This window comes from Vombatus ursinus, unplaced genomic scaffold, assembly GCF_900497805.2.
Source record: "Vombatus ursinus unplaced genomic scaffold, bare-nosed wombat genome assembly UNPS02004734.1, whole genome shotgun sequence".
NCBI lineage: Eukaryota > Metazoa > Chordata > Mammalia > Diprotodontia > Vombatidae > Vombatus > Vombatus ursinus.
The window spans coordinates 104,153-117,749 of record NW_020944512.1 but is presented as its reverse complement, the minus strand read 5'-3'; positions in this window follow the sequence as shown (position 1 = coordinate 117,749).

Below are 13,597 nucleotides of genomic sequence, written 5' to 3'. Positions count from 1 at the left end.
TTTAATGTCATATTCTTCTGGTTATGTTGTATGTCTGTGAGTCAAGAAAAACCTCAGTATCTGGAGGACTGAAGCGGAGGATCATCCAAAGGGCAATGCAGAAGTGCATGTTGGGCACAAATAGACTTCAATACATTATAAATAAAGTTTATGAGAAGAAATGGTGTAAAGGATAAAGGAACATTGAATCAGTCCATAAAATGGGCTGGTCATATGGTGAGAATGAGGAATAATTTATGAGCAGCCTGCATGCTCCATTAGCATCTTTTTTTTTTTTAATCTTAGGAGAACAAGAGAAAGGCCCCTTGCATTTGCTTGGACCTCATAGTAAATTTATGGGAGGACATGGACAAGTGTTGCATGAAATGAGTGGGTATAAATGACTTGTGATTGGGATAATGGGGGGGGAGTGATTCAAATCAATGAGATCACAATTCCACTGGAGAATTGGAGCACTAGTATCCATTGCATCATATTTAGTTATAACAACACACTATTTTAAGGGTTTGGTTTTTTTTTTTACATGAATAAGTGAAGGTTCTGTGATTTCATCAGTGTAGGAAACTACCTATGTGGGAACTCTGTCCACTGATACAGAACAGCACATCTATGACACAGTAAATAAGGCCTAAGGCCTAGGGAGATTACTGAGATACACAGAGGTTAGGTAACTTGCTAAGGGTGAGATAGCTAATAACCTTTTGAGGTATAACTTCTGACTCCAAGCTCAGTAGTCCATCCACCAAACCAAACTGTAAAATTGTAAATGTTTAATATGGCTAAAAGAATTTAAGAAAAACATTTAAACTTAAATTTTTTTGGAAATCTTCAACGACCGAAACTTCGATATGGGTACATTCTCTTTGTATAAAGATCACGAATCCTTTATGATTTATTTAGTCATAAGGTCTTTGAGAGTACTCATGGCTAAAAAAGTAAACATTTTGTTTCCAATTTAGTGATAAACTTTTCTGAACTTAACTTTATTATTTTCTTTTTTTTGGTTAGGCAATGGGGTTAACTGACTTGCCCAGGGTCACACAGCTAGTAAGTGTTATGTGTCTGAGGCCACATTTGAACTCAGGTCCTCCTGAATCCAGGGCCAGGCCTCTATCCACTGCGCCACCTAGCTGCCCCCTGAACTTAACTTTAAACAATAAAAAGTTAAAATACTTTGTAAATATTTGTATTTCAGCATCTAAAATATCACTAACAGTTTATCAGTTATCTGACACTAACCTTTTATTTTTGGTCCATTTACTTTTATATATTTCTAAAGAATCTTTTCAGAGATCTGCCATATTCCCAGAATGTGTTAGGGCAGGGACACATGCCCCTTGGAAAACTTGTTTGATCTACCTAGGCCAGGATGGCTTGGGATAAGAAACATCTCATCGATGAGAGGCCCTGAGTGGAGTGGAAAACCACCAAAGTTAAACAAAACCCACCAAGACAAGAAAATGTAATTGAGGGAATAAGCATAGGCAAAAAAAAAAAAAAACAAATAGCAACATTTTTGCTTTTTCTGCAAGCAATATGATAGTTTACTTAGAGAACACTGGGGATGCAACAAAAAATTAATGAAACAACTTTAGCAAAGTACCACAATCCTACACACATCATTGGCTTTTCTGTGTATTGCCAACAAATTCCAATAGGAAATTACATTCAAAATAGTTACAAAATTTGTAAAATATTGTCGAGCCCACATGTCAAGAGATACATGATACATAGGAATTTTGTTCCAGAAAAAAGGCATACTTCAGTAAAGAGAGATAAATTTCTCATGGCTGGGCTGTATTAATATCATAAAAATGATAATACTAAATAAATTTACTTATTCAATGTCATAATCAAAGTACCAAAGGGTTACTTTATAGCAGAAGGAAAAACAACAACAAAATTAAACCTTGAGGAACAAAAGATCAAGAATCTTAAGGGAAATAATGAAAAAAAAGGTGGAAAGGAAGGAGGCCAGCAGTACAGTGCTGGTTAAAAAGTAGAAAAATTGATCAGTGGGGCAAATTAAGAATATGTGACCCAGAAATAATCAAGCATAGAAATGTAGTATTCTATAATTCCAAATATACCAATACTGGAGCAAGGACTCACTACTCAACAAAAACTTGTGGGAAAACTGGAAAAGTACCAGGAAGAAATTAAATTTAGAACATCCCACATCACATACTTATATCATATGCTTCGAATGGAAACATGACTCTGGTTTCAATCAAGCAAATTAGAGGAGAATAAAAGAATATGCCTTTTACAACTATAGATAGGGTAAAATATCAAAAAAGATAAAATTAATAATTTTAATTATATAAAATTGAAAAGTTTTTGCTCAAAATCAGTGCAGTGTAAAATCAGAGGGAATACATTTAAATGAGAAAAATCTTTGTAGCAAATTTCTCTAGTAAAGGTCTGATGGCTAAGTAATACAAAGAGCATTCAAATATATAAGAACAAAAAACATTCCCTAATAGATAAATGGTGAAAGTATATAAACAGGCAATTTTCAAAAGATGAAAATCAAGCTACGAACAACGAAGTATAATCCTATTTTCACCCAAACCTAGGGTGGTTTTACATAAAGCTGTGCTTCATACTACATATGCTGAGGGAGATGTGACTCCTGTCTAACTGGGAGACTGCTGAGGTGATGTTGCATACCTGCATAAGAGACATATTTGTTGAAGAGCTCCTGGAAGACAATTGAGATAGACAGAAGCAGAGTCTTTTGAATGTTGGATTGTGACCCTCAGAGCAGCAGATATGTGTCAGATTTAGCCCCATGTTCCTTGGCCTTTAGGGCTTCCAACTCTAGAGACTGTAATCAATAGACCTCCCCTGGTAAGATTGTTTGCTCTCCTCCTTTGAGTCAAGAATTTATCTTAGTCATAGATAAAGATCTCATTTCTTGTGTATCTTTGATACACTATAATCTGTAGAATGTCCCCAGTTTCTGTTTGCTGTTTTGCTCAGATAGAAATTGCTATTCATGATAGTCTTTTGCATAAATAGCATTTGGTAAGAAGGGGTAAAGCTTGTGAGTATAAGGGGTTGTGGGAGGACAGGCATATGAAGGCATTGTTGTTGGAGCTGTGGATTGGTACATCCATTCTAAACAGTGATTTGGTAGGGGCAGCTAGGTGGCGCAGTGGATAGAGCTCCGGACTTGGAGTCAGGAGGACCTGAGTTCAAATCCGGCCTCAGACCAAGCACTTGACACTTACTAACTGTGTGACCCTGGGCAAGTCACTTAACCCCAATTGCTTAAAAACAAAACAAAACAAAAAATAAATAGTTATTTGGAATTATATCCCAAAAGTCACTAAATTCTGCTTAACTTCTGACTCCTTGATACCACTACTAAGTATAAATGTCAAAGATATCAAAAAAGAGGAAAAGGATCTATAACTGCAAAATATCCATAGTTGCTCTTTTTGCTGTAGCAAAGAACTGAAAACCAAAGTAGTGAGCATCAGTTGGGGGACAGCTGAACAAATCATGGTATGGGAATGTACTGGACGTGATGAAAGAGTTGATTTTAAAGAAACTTGGGAAGAGTTATATGAAATGATACAGAATGAAGTGAACAGAATCAAAAGGACAATTCATAAGATGACTACAGCATTGTGAAAAAACAAACTTTGAAAGCCTTAAGAACTCTGATCAATGCAAGGACCAACAATTCCTCTAGAGTAGAGGTATCAAACATGTGGCCAATGGGCTGACCAGATTAAAATATAGTTCCTATCTGATTTTAATGTCTTGATGTATTAATCAAAAAAGAAATATATAAACATGTATCTTCATACAAGCAAGAACAATATGCTGGTCAAAAGGATCCTTATGTGTGCTTTACTTGTCCCCATTTCTATTTGATTTTGATGCTCTTACTCACATGGCACTTCTTAAACTGTGAGTCTCGACCCCATAGTTTAAGAAGTGCTGAACAGGTCGAGAGTGGAAAACGTTTAAGAAGCCCTGTAATGACCTTTGGTGATGCATGCTTCACCAAAAGTACTAAAGACATACATTTTTGGACATAGCCAATATATGAATTTGCTTGGCTTGGCTATGTTAACTTGTTACAAGAGAGGCTTTGGGGTTTTTTTGGTTGGGAGATAGGGGTGGGGAGATGGAAAGAATTAGGAAGAGAGGAATGTTACGATGACAATGCCAAAAAAAAAAAACAACAAAAAACAAGAGAATGAGTGAAAAAAGAGTCAATGTAAATTCAAAACATGCAGAAGAGAAAAAGAAGTTTAAAGTGAAATGAGGACAAGCAGGCTAGTGTTTGGTACTAACATATTGAGTTTAGTATATGTTACCCTAACCTTGCCCATGCCTACCCCCTTTCCTGAAGGGTAGGCATATTACATTTCACCTCTCCCTCAGGATTTTCTGGTAACCTTGGGGCAAGGCATTGGCAGGGTGAATGGTGTTTAGCCTCTACCATTGGTTCTAGCCTGCATCAATTTTAGGGATCACTATACCTCAGTTCCAATTAACAGTCAGATTAGCTTTTACAATGGAATTACTTATTTGTAAGCAATAGCAGGAAAAATTATACAACATTCCACCATTCTCAATTCATGGAAGCATAATCCCCAACCCCTTCCACCACTTTAGTCTCTGAGAAGGGGAGAGGGATTAGGTTCACAGTTTAGCTCAGTTTCCTTGAACTCAAGTTCCAGATTTTGGCTTTTCCAGGCTTCCCTTTTGTTCTGGCAGCAACTTCTGCCTCCAAGCTTACCAAGGTTATGGCTTAGGTTCCGGGTCTATGCCTAGAACTGAAGAAGAGAAACAGAACAAAAGCAGAAGCCTGTTTCTCAGGGCCACAGGAGCCAAATGGAAGGAGAGAGGAAGAGGAAGGTAGTCTTTCCCATCGCCTGGCTCAGTTCATGGTACCAGTGCTATGAGTGAACAGATTCAGAATCAGTTAGTAAACATTAAATGCCTACTATGTGCCAAGCACCATGCCAAGCACTGGGAGTACAAAGAAGGCATTAGATAGTCCCTGCCCTCAAAGCGCTCACAGTCTCTTGGAAATCTACTTTCCTTAACCTTTATTTTTTTTTTTTCAAATTTGCATAATTTCATTATATATCTATCTCTCTTTATATAGAGAGAGATATATAGATATATAGATATGTATATATATATATATATATATATATACAAATCTCTAAATGATGCATCTTAAGTTTAATAATTTATTGTAAATTTGTGGAGATTTTTCCTGCACTGAAATTTTGATGACCCAATATTGTGTCATGTAACCATATAGTATCGTATTGTAAACAAGTCATTACACACATACTCCTGCCCATGCATGCTGAACTTCCTGACAATGCACAAGTTTGCCTGCCAACACTTGCTTGTTAAGACCTGTCAGCGGACTTGACTACTGATCAGTTATAACTTGCATTTTGTGTGTTTATCTGAAAAATAGTGTAAGCATTATGACTTTAACTTTGTTACACAACAGATGAAACATGTACAAATGGTTTTTTAAAATTTTCTTCTCTTTTTTCCTTATGTTTTCACCAATTCAATGTCCCCCAATTGCACCCCAGGCTACCAACTCACATCCCCCCACCCCCAACACCCCCCGGGGGGCAGTATCACCCACTTTGGGATCATTTGGAAAGGAGGAAGACAACAAATAGAATCTGAAAAGGGCAGGGGAAGGGAGGGGGGCATAATCAAGTCCTGCAGTAGGATAGGAAATGATCTGAGGAGATGTGAATTACAGAGTTGATTTCATCTTGCAGAATGATGAGTTTCTGGAGATCATGAAATCCAGGAAAGTAGCCAAATGATGAGGTGAATGCCCTGGGTGCCCCCCTTAAATGGAAAAACAGGACTCTCACCCACTTTGGAAACAACTGGAAAGAAAGAGAGATAGTCTCAGTCTGGCAACTTTAAAGACACAGCCTGTTTCAACTTCACAACCAATGGAAACAGTTTACTCCCATCCACATTGTAGGGGAATGCAGAACAGCTTCTTCCACAAGCAGGTGGTTGGCATCTTCCATTTGTGTGCTTCTCTGTTAGATGATCCAGGCAGTCATAAAGCAAAGCTTCATGACACACACAATAACATATATTTTAAGCAAGAACAAAAGTTAATCTATATAAATGAGATTCACCATTTTATATACAATTCTTTTTTATGTATATTGAAATGTTCACTTTTATTGGTGTTTGTTCAGAAAAAAATAAACATAAACAAATTTAAAGAAGGAAGGAAATAAGCATTTATTAAGTATTCATCACCAGACACTGTGCTGAGCATTTTACAAATATTATCTCATGTGATCCTCATAACAACCTTAGGAGGTAAGTGCTATTATTTTCCCCATTTTTAAGTTGAGGAAACTGAGGCAAACAGTGGTGAAGTGATTTGTCCAAGGTCACACAGCTAGTTAGTGTCTGACACTATGTCAATTTTTCACTCAGATCTCCCTGTCTTCAGGCCCAGCACTGTGCTACCTCTGCCTGCCTTAAAGGGAAAAGAAAAATGAAATTATGGAAGTTGCAAAAGAATATCCATAGAATGAAACCATCAAGGGAAGCCAATCAAACAACAGATGAAATGAAGTAGAACAGAGAGCAAGAGATAACAAAAATAAAATTGCAAAACAAAGAAATGATAACAAAAGCAAAATAAGCAACTAATAAACATTTAGGACAGAATAATTTATTTGTAAGACTGGGAAAAGTACAAACATTGGGTTCTCTGGAATTGTGTGTCTTAAGGAAAATCAATCAGATGGATAACATAGAATAAGCACCACTCTTTCATGCTGAAGGATCTACAATTTGGTGTGGCACGGTGGGTTGCAGGTGTGCCTGTTGGGCTTGGCACTTGTGTTGGGCTTGGCTCTGTGGAGTTATAATGGGGCAAAGCAATTGGAAATGCATCAACCCTGCAGGACATTGTAGAGTCCCATATAACCCCAGAAATCTAAATTTATGTACTATTTAAAATGAGGGAGAATCACCCTTCAGGAATCACTACACATCTTGTTTTTATTTTTTGACTAAAATAGTCATTTTTGTTTTGTTTTCGTTTTTTGGCTGAAACAGGCATACCCTAACTGCTTTCTATTCCAACTGTCTGTGCAGTAGGTAATGAACCTCTCCCTGAGAAGGAGTCATTGAGATGGATATTTGAGACTCTGATAATACAAGGAATGTCTGTCAAATAATAATGCTTAAAAAGAAAAAAGACACAGAAAAACACAGAAAAAAATTAAAAAGTTAGACAGTGTGTTCAAGGACCTAACGAGAGAACATTTTCCAGAATGGATTTGACCAGATAGTGCAATTGTTTGAAAGGATGGTAAAGGGCTGAGAAGTGAGAGAGTGAGAGTGTAGAGAACATTGCATTATAGATAGGATTGCAGAATGTGGTTTAACGAAGTTTTTAGGTCTTTGAGACATGAGGATAAAAGCAAGATTACCAACCCTGTAAAATCATGAACACCATTTGTAGAAATGTTTGTTTTGTTCTCAGGAAGCTCATTTTAATATTTCTCAACATTTCCAAGCTTAAAATCACTGATTCTTGTATTCTTGTGATCTTGAGAAGTAGCTGAAATTATGTAACATCCTTTACAATTGAGCAATTAGAAATTTGGATTTATATTGGGTTTGATAAATTAATGGAGAACAATTATTATTCATATAATGACTGTTGGTGTTACATCTTTTGTAGCTGTGCAACAGTGATAACTACTCTATTCCAGTTTCTGAATGCAACTAATACAGAATGTCAAAATTGTGAGATGAATGAAATAGTTTTTCCTTGTAGATAATTCAGAGATGCATTCAACTAGATTAATGTTATTTGACAGACCATGAGTATTTATGTTTGAAGTCTATAACTTTAATGTGAGTTATAAAATTTTTTTGTATGGTGACTTTGGAAATGATAGTATGTAAGTGCTGTTGATTTTTGGAATAATATCTGCTATGATTACACAAGTCAAAACTATTAAACAGAGGAGACTTTTGTTTAGAAGATAGATTGCTCTTCCAGTTAAGGCTGTGTTAAGTATGCAAATATGTACACTCTGTTTTGTCAAAGAGTTAATTTGGATTTGGTAAATAGTATAGTAGATACTGGAAATTTAAATTCATTCATAGTTTGAAAACAGTAAAGTTCATCAAGAAGTAGGAATATTTGGAGTATAATCAAAATGTGAAATAGATTGTTTATGCTGAATTTAAATGATGAATTTAATGACTTTCTGTAGAAATCCAAATCAAACTGCTGTAGTCTATTAAAATGATCTTATCTTTATAGTTCTTAGACTTATATCAATGGATATTTGTGAATAAAGTTAGTCCCTTCTCACTGATACGAAATTTTCCAGAAATGGAAGTATTGAGAAAGCTTTCCCTGAATGAATGTCAACCTGTTCTCAGGAGGCTGGTACAGGAGAGTAAAAAAAGTTAAATAGAAAATTTGGGCAATAAACTAATTTTGACATTTTGTTTTAGAGCTTGCATGAAGTTTATGCAAGGGGATTTTTCAGAAGTACAATCCAAGGCCATCCTATAAATGGCCAGACAATTTAGAAAAAGGAAATTTAGACTGAGGTTGGCTTCATGAGCCAATATCTGTATGTTGCCATTTTACCCCTCAAGTAGAACAATTATAACTTTATTTTACTTCTCCCCAGCTTCAGAACAGCTCATCTGAGCCAAAAGTAATTTTTCATTACCTTGCTCCCAGTGCTTGGAATAATAATGCACTTGAGCAAAGGGGTTAATTGGACGTAATTGGTATTATTGCTTCAGTTCAAAATTTTTGGTTGAAATTTTTTCTTTACTAGCCCATCAACAAGGCTTTACCTGTCTTATCTGCCAGACATATAATCCAGATCAGAGCAATAGTGATAATTAGGTAGACCAGTAGACACTGTTAGAGTTGGAAACAGGAATACTGAGTTCAAATTCTTCCTAAGACATTTGCTACCTATGTGACTCTGGGCAATCTAATAACATCTATTATGATATGGTATATCATATATATATATATATATGAGTGAGAATATATGATATATATATATATGATATATATGAGTGACATATATGAGTGAGAATGGGACCCTGTTGCTATCTTATTACCAAATCTAAAATTGGGAATGGAGTAAAAATACTATGTTAGTGGACACCATCTCATATTTCCTTTCAAGTTAAGAGAGCAGAGAGATCAGACACAGTGGTGCAGGAAGGCCCATGAGGACGGATGACATGTTCTATGAGAGCTTTGATAGTTGCTGCTACAGTGGCAAATTTGATTGGTACCACAGTACCAAAACATGAAGAATAGGTATCAAATTGCAGTGCAGGCAAGCCTTTTGTCTTGAAATGGTGGCAAGAAGCCAATATAATCAATTTTCTAGTTGGAGGCTGGTAGAGAACCATACAGGATCATGCCATGTTGATCTTTCAGATGAGGGAGTTGTAACTGACATGATGAGCATAGTTGGGTAAAAGCAGCTGCCTCATCCTTTGTTAGGGGGAATCTAGAGTCTGCTTCCACTGAAACATGCCATCATAGCCTCCCGTATCCAGAGTGGTGATGAATCAATTCCCCAACCCCTACTGTTCTCCTAAAAGCATCAACTTGCTTATTAATTTTAGCTGAGGATGTAAGATATCTCTCATGGATACTAACATGCCTTCAAACAACTACTGCAGTAGGAAACATCCATAAAATTTTTCCATTCATCTTCACTTCAAAGGTAAAAGCCCCTGAGAGTCTAGTTACACTGTTTTCAGGCTTCAGACCATTCTGTCATACCCATAGCCACTGCTCAAGAATCAGTATAGATAAAGATATAGATATTTGCCCCGTCCCTCAAGGCTAAGTATGTAGCCTACAGTTCAGCCTACTTAGAGGACTTCCCAGGACCCCCATTTGTTGCTAGATTAATGGCTGATTGAAGTCCAGATTCATAGAAATGGACAGAAACATAGCAAGTTGGACAAAACAGCATTCCTCAGGAGCCAGGTATTCATAGATGGAAGCCAAGTACTTATTGGTAGGGACCTATTTCAATAGCAGAGGAGGTAAGGTGTTGGGGCTTGGACTGGAGACTTCAATTTTTAGTGGAGTCCAAGACCTGTTCACAAAGGGCACTAACACCAAAAGGGCCTGGGCTGGCTCAGTCTTGAATGTGAGAGAGATGTCCCTGTAAATTGTCAGATCTCTTTTCCCTGGGATGATTTAGATAACTCCTTCCTGTAGATGGTTTTGGGAGGACCATGGAGTAGAATTGTTGGTAGGTACCTTGCTTTCTAGTGTCATGGAAGAGGTGAACCTATCTTAAATAACTATGGTGGGCAAACACTTCAGCAGAGGCCTCTAAAGAGGCAAAGATTTGGTATGATTCTCCTGATGGGACCCCTAGGAGCCGGGAAGTTTTGGTGGTTTGGACAGGGAATACTGAGTAGGTGGCAGTACAGGAGAGCCTCAGTATCAACTTAGAAAAAAAATCTAGAATCTCTAGGTTTTGTTCTCCACATTTTTTTTTTTTTCATTTCTTTTCTCATTATGGTGACTCCTTTTGGGAGGAAGGGGAGGGAAGGAAGTGGTTGTTTATTTTTTTTTCTCCTTTCTTTTTTCCCTTAGTGTTGCCTATGCCAGGAGGATTATCTAGTAAAAGCCTGAAAGCATTTAAATAGTGGAAGGTTCTTAGGACCTTGTAATCATAGGGTAATATGTGATGGGACTAATTTTCCCATACCTCCTCTCATCCCCACTCCCCACCCCCAACCCCACAATGGATTAGGTTAGTTTTCCCGAAAGAGACAACAAAACAGACCAGGGAATCCCATGCTTTCTCCCCAACCCTACCCCACCCCCCATCACCACCACCACCACCATTGTTCAACTCTTTTCAGTTGTGTCTGATTCTTTGTGACTCCGTTTGGGGTTTTCTTGGCAAAGACACTGGAGTGGTCGACCATTTCCTTCTCTAGCTCTACTACAAAAAGTGCCACTATAAGTATATTTGTATATATAGGTACTTCCTCTCTGTCTTTGATCTCTTTGGGATATATGCCCAGTGCTAATATCAATGTATTAAAGAGTCACGGTTGAATGACTTTTCTCATATAGTTTCAAGCTATTTTCCAAAACTGAGTGAAAAAATTTACAACTCCACTAACAGTGTATTAGTGTCTCTGTCTTGCCATAGCCCCTGAACATTTACTATTTCCCTCTTTGCCAATCTAATGAGTATGAAATGAAACCTTAGAATTGTCTTAACTTACACTTCATATATTATTAGTATTATAGGATCATAAATCTAATGAATTGCCTAAGGTTACATAGGGCAGTATCAGAAGCGGGATCTGAGTCTAGGTCCTCTGACTTTGGAACCAGTGATCTCTCCATAATTCTACTCATTCTTTCATCTTGTGGTTGGTATTTTGCTTTTTTTTTTTTAAACCTCCTATTCATATTATTTGATCATTTATCTGTTGGCAAATGCCTTTATGGGGGAAAATGTTTTATAGAAACTTTTTTAATATCCCAGTTATAACTGGATATACTTTAATCCCATTCTCCTGGAGCTGAATCTTTCTTGTAACAATGAAAAAAGTAAAGCAAAAATAGCCAATATAGTTAGATAATCTATGCAATATTCTACTCGTATAGAAGGATCCCATCTTTCCTCTATTTTCAAGGACAATTCTCATTCCTCTGGTCTTCTTCAATTTTGTGTTAAACTTCAAATGTTTGCTTTAAAAGACTTGAAATACAATGACAATCTCAGCTGCACCATAATGTTTTACAAAGTAAGAATCATTTCCTGCAGCAATTGGGATAAGCTGCTCCTCTTGCGTGATGAGAGTTGATCTAATAACCTTGAAATATCATTTTATATCCATCAGATTGGCTAAAAATTGAAGGGGATTGTGGGGAAAGGGAAAAGTGACAAATGTTGGAGGGGATGTGGAAAAATTGGGACACTAATTCACTGTTGGTGGAACTGTGATGTGAACTGACCCAATCATTTTGGAGAGCAATCTAGAATTATGCCCAAGTTAGAAAACTGCCTATAACCCTTTGACCCAACAATACTACTACTAGGTCTATTTCAAAAGATAATTAGAGGAACAGAAAAAAGAACTTATATATTCTAAAATATTTATAGCAGCTCTCTTTGTAGTGGCAAAGAACTGGAAATTGTGGGGATGCCCATCAATTGGGCAATGGCTGAACAAGATGTGGTATATGATCATGATGGAATACTTCTGCACTGTAAGAAATGATGAGTTTGATCTTAGAAAAACAACAATAGAATTGTATGAAATAATTGAGATTGAAATGAGCAGAACTACGAGAACGTTGTATACAGTAAGAGCAATATTGTTTTAAGAACAACTTTGAGCTACTAAGTCATTCTGAGTATTATAAATACCCAAATTAACTACAAAAGAATTATGAAGGAAGATGCTGTCTGTATCCAGAGAAAGAACTGATAAATACAAGTATGTATAGAATGATTTTACATCTACATTTTACATATTTGTGGTAGCCATCTCTAGGTGGGGGTGGGGTGTAGAAAAAAAGGGGAAAAAAGAAAGCTTCATAACTTTATTGTACATTTAAAAAGAATAGCCAGTTCTCTAAAAGCAGTGACTTGCTTGAGCTCTCCCCCAAACCTCTCCAAATACCTGTAAAAAATGGCTCTAAACAAATTCTAGAGCAGCAGAACCCATAAAAAGACAAAGTGAAACAAATTTCCAGACCAAGACAATCTGGATGGTTGATTGGAAAGGTCTATTGCACCAGGCTGGGAGAGGAGCACAGTTCGGCATGGGCCCTGAAGGCTAAGACCAAGCCTCAGAGAACCTGGAGCAGGCCTCAGGGGACTGAATCACAGGCAGCTGTGGCAGTTTCCAGACTTCTCAATCCACAAATGCCAAAGACAACTTGGAAGGTCAGTAGGAAAGGTCTGTCAGACTGCAGTGAGAGAGAAGCTCGGTCCCAGTCCCAGTCCTGCACAGCCCTGGGGCAGTGGCTGCTTCCTGAGCTTCTGGTCCACAGACAGAGATGGAAACAAGCAACTGATCAGAGGGAGGTTGCAGAGATCTCTGCTGGTGCTGAGGCAGGATTCTCTTGCTTTGCCCATGCTTGGATCTGGGTCACAGTTCTGAATGGTGGTCCTGAGGCGAGGCAGAATGCTGGTGTGGAGGAGCTTAATAGGGGCAGTAGAGAGGGAATCCTCCTCACAGTTCCAAGACAGAAAAGAGTGCTTGTGGTCACTCATAGACCAGAGCCCAGGCCAGGAAAGGAGTAAACGCTTTGCCCTTGATCGTACCACCTTGGATGAATGGAAAATTTACAGGTCCCTAGAAGTATCTCTGAAAACAGCTGCACAAAACCCCCAAAGCTTGGGACAGTACATTCTCCACACTGGAAGCAGAGCCCTACCTTAACAAAGAGTTTATGACTCAAGTAATTGGCTGGGATCACGAGCAAACTGTGCAAAAAAAAGTCAGACCATAGAATCTTTCTTTGGTGACAAAGAAGATCAAAGCATATGACCAGAAGACA